Here is a 4,270-nt window from a genome sequence, read left to right as displayed (position 1 = left end):
GTATCAAAATGCGTTTAAAGTGTAGTATAAGCTTTTAGAAGAATATATGTCATCTTGATGCATACCATCTCGGCATTGCCTCCTCCTATCCCTTGCCTCCCACCATCTGAGTTGTAGAGATCCTATTTCTCACATACTGTCAATATAACGACGCGTTGACTATCTCCGGTCTGTGCTTTTCTCCATGCCTCCGACCATTCCGTTCCCGCCAGACAGAGTACACTGTTATCTGGAAGGTATAGCAGAGCAGAAAGATATCTATTTTGTCTTGGCCTCCATCAACCAGCATCTGCAGTAATGTGGACCAGTCACACGAGTAGCGAGGTCCCAGCATGTTCGAAGTTTGTATTATTAGGACGGTGCTACCATTATTTATGAGAAATTTCTAGCTTGGGAATGAAAAAAATTGAGTAGAAGCTGGAAGATGCGTTACATATGCATTGCATGGACCCTAATATTTAGGATTACACCAAACACAGAAACTCAATAGATGTCTCGGCATGCTCTCCTTATACAATGAAACATGTTGATACAGAAAAAACCTCCTTTTAAAACAGGAACTGAAAAAACATCAACAAGAACAAGTGTTATTGTCTCTAAGATATAGAATGTCTTCGGCCTTTACGCGTCATGGTTCGTCCTTGTGTGTGGCCAAAAGGGTTAAGCTTTCCAAGCTTCGAGAAACGGAACTTATAAATGACTTTCTCCGTAATGGAGACTTAACCACCGAAGCAGTTGAAACCGAAGAACAATCCGAACAACTCTTGATTTCAAAATCTTTCTCCCTCTCCAGTTCCTTCAACGTCATTTCACTTTGAGCAACTCGAGCTTCAAGTCTTGGGTTTTCCCGGTTAGTTGGATAGCTCATTGTTGTGGAGCTTAGCGTAGGAGGAGGAGGACTTTCTGGGTGCAATTGCGGTTGCGGCTACTGGAGAATCTGAGTCACACAAAACTTGGCGGAGACTTTGTTGCTCTTGGTGCAGAACTTGGGCTACTATATGTACAGGGAGACGTTTGTTTGGTGCTACGTGAGCACAAGCTTCTTGCGATAGCTTTTGGCTGTTCATAAGCTGCATATTTCTTCTTCTCCACTTCACTTATATTTGGATGCACCGCACACACAACATTCAACAACATCAAATCTGTAGAGCCTAGAGATTCTCTTGTTTGATCATCCTCTTTAACCTACAGTACTGTACTGTCTTGAATTTTGATATTTTTGAAATTTTTATTAGATATTGATGGTTTATGTGTTTTGTCTAATTGTGGGTTTAACTAAAACACTGCATTTCATTTTAACTGTTTTCCATCCAAATAGATAGCATTATAGATAGATAGCATTTGTGAGCTGAAAGTTTTAAATATTAAAAAATTAGTTGATTGGTTTTCTTCCGATTAAAAAATAGCCGAGGAGTTTTATCGTTAAAGACTTTTTACTAATCAACAAAAACTTCAGTCTTGTAGCAAATTTATACCTTGAGGTACATGTCAATGGCTCGATATATGCCATCATCTGTTATCCTAGACTGCTCTGGAATGCATTCTGCTATGCCCATGAACTTCACCAAGTTTATGTTTCTATCAGAAGCGACTTCAGCAAGATAAGACTCCATGAGTTCACCAATATCAGTAGCAAAATCAACAGTGTTTCCTTCAACTTCAAACTCGAGATAGTTCATGAGGATGCGTTGAACAGTGTCCACATCAAACATAGTGTTGTCTCCATTGAACGAGGGAATCAATAGATCATCAAGCACGGCTTGTCTTAAATGTAATCCCATTCTCTTCTCCAAATCAAGCCTACAAGCTACTGTGGTTTCGAGGTGCAACGCAGCTCTTAAAAGCATTGAAAGAAAGCTCACTGAAACTGCGTTTCTCCCCTTGGAAGAAGGCTCACTATTGTTTCAAGAATCACTCTTTCTCCTGTTCTTGTTCCACCTCAATCTTCTTGGCCCCTCTTCCAGATATCTCCTGCTAAAATTTCATTAATCTTTTTTCTATAATAGTAGTGTAAAATAAGATAAATACATTGTTATGTTAAAGAAAATCAAGAATCTCACCAACCCTCGAAGAGCTTTTTGAGCATATAGCATAAGCACTGGACCAAGTGTGTGTTGCTTAAACCCTCTAGCCATCATTGCTATCAAGACACGTTGAAACATATCAATCCTTAGAACAGATAAATCCTCAGCCCACAAGTCAACTACATCCTCCTTGTTTTGGCTCTCCTGACAAGTTACATAAGCTATTGCATCTATGCACCGGCTCACAAGCTTCACTCTCTCAGCCATAGGAACCAAACCCTCAGATCTTTGTAGAACTTTAACTGAACTCGGTTAAACTCTTGAGGATCATTCGTTTAAGTAAACCTCAGTTGTCTCCACAAGGTTTGCACAACAGAATGTTCCTCTGTCATGTCAAGATACTCTGCTGCGCAACGCAGCATGGCGATGTTTTCTGCGTTCATCTCTAGGTTTATTCCGTAGCAAGATTTGATGGCTAGGTCGAATGCTTCTGCACCTCCTGGAAAATCTGGGATCTTGATAACGGTGATGTTGGAATCGTTGCTTGACTCGGAAGTAAGTTTCTTTATAAACCCACATTTTGACAGAAGAATCTGCAGACATGACAGAGAGTGAGTGTTAAGAAAAGTGTATATCACTAGGGAATCTACAAAAAAAATCACCTTATGGAGGGAAAAAGGACGTGTCTCCTATGTGAACAGTGATATCACTTGGAATCTCTTGAGATGAAATCCTGCAACAAGTTGTGAGAGAAGAAAATAAACTAAGTGATTTTCATATTTGATAACAAAAGAATAAGATGAAAATATAGGAAGAGAGTGATAAACCATTCACTAGTTCTCTCCATGGCTAAGGACAGAAGCTCCTTCCTCTTTGCGGACATTTAATGGTGTTCTGTTTCTTCTTGCTCAAGAAAATAAACCATAGAACTACTTTAAAGACTCTTTTTCAGTGTAACTCATATATAGAGAGAGATCATCTGAAGTTGGAATCGTTACACGTAAACAAAAGAGAAGATTAAGAATAGGGATGATCCACCAAAAAGGTTTCCTCCTTTCCATTTTCGGTGATTCAGATCAAACTACGAAAATACCTATACTAGCCCTGTCAGTGAGGAGACAAAAGCGAGAGGCATGCAGGGCCGGCTGAGGCATAGGGGCAAGGGGGGGCGTGGGCCCAGGGCCCAATTTTTTTTTTGCATAATTAGTGTTAATATGGGGCCTGATTTTCAAAAAAAAAATTTTAAAAGGGGCCCAAAATTTTTATGTTATCCATAGAGTATATGTAAATTTTTTTTTGAAAAAACTATTTTGCCCAGGGGCCCATAATTTTCTTGAGCCGGCCCTGGAGGCATGGAGGGTAGGTACGTAGTTAAGTAGTTAACAAGGAAGAGAGCTCAAGATTGAGAATTGAGACAGTTTTTGGAGTATGTGGCTCAAACATCAAAGAGGTAGGGATACTTGTTTACATGAGACGTCTTTTCGTACTAATAAACTACAATAATAATAGGTCTCATATTTTTGTGACAAAAAAAAAAGAAAAACTACAATAATAATAACAATACAAACAAAAATTCCTTGATCGATCACACCGCCAAATAATGAAACTGTGAAATACGATTATCATATTTTTTTACCAACAAAAACATGTGGAATGACACAAATCAAAAACCTCAAAGCTCAAGAAAAAGGTTCAAACTATTGTTCACTAAGGTAACATCTGCAAGATGCAGAACGCTCTTTCTTTAGTCACATTCTAAATCTTTTATCTCGTTGCTCAACTTCAAAGGCAAATACTGCATCAGGGTTTCAAAGAGTCATCCCTGGTACATTTTTTATTACGTAACTCTTCTAATTATTCTATCGGATTTAATCATGTTCCTAGATTAAGTAATATCGAGGCCGAGTCTCTGGCTAAGAGAACTCATCTTGTAATATCAAACTCATCACTTTTGGCTGAGTAACATCAATTTTCTAGTGTCTGCTTCTTTCTCCAAGTTTCAAGGTTTTATATTTTGTCGACTTATCAATACTTCCAAAATGTTTTGTCCATACAGCTTATAGAACATGTACAATGAATGAATCATGATTGAAGAAGAAGAAAAGAGAGTGAGAATACAGATGTTGGATTTTTGTTTTCACAAAAAAGTTGGATTTTGTGGAGCAGAACATGAATCTTGTATATATCCTACAAGTTTTAATTAGAGAAAAAGACAAAAATAGCACTAAATCAAGTTTTTGTTCCCA

General features: G+C 38.2%; 1 pseudogene; it reads right to left on the bottom strand.

Moving 5' to 3' along the window:
- Positions 1-596: 596 nt before the first annotated feature.
- On the bottom strand, positions 597-2,907 carry LOC125603785 (annotated as a pseudogene).
- Positions 2,908-4,270: the final 1,363 nt, after the last annotated feature.

Source organism: Brassica napus, unplaced genomic scaffold, assembly GCF_020379485.1.
Source record: "Brassica napus cultivar Da-Ae unplaced genomic scaffold, Da-Ae ScsIHWf_394;HRSCAF=617, whole genome shotgun sequence".
Lineage (NCBI taxonomy): Eukaryota > Viridiplantae > Streptophyta > Magnoliopsida > Brassicales > Brassicaceae > Brassica > Brassica napus.
Note: the sequence above shows the minus strand (reverse complement) of the source record. Positions and strands in the feature narration are given on the sequence as shown.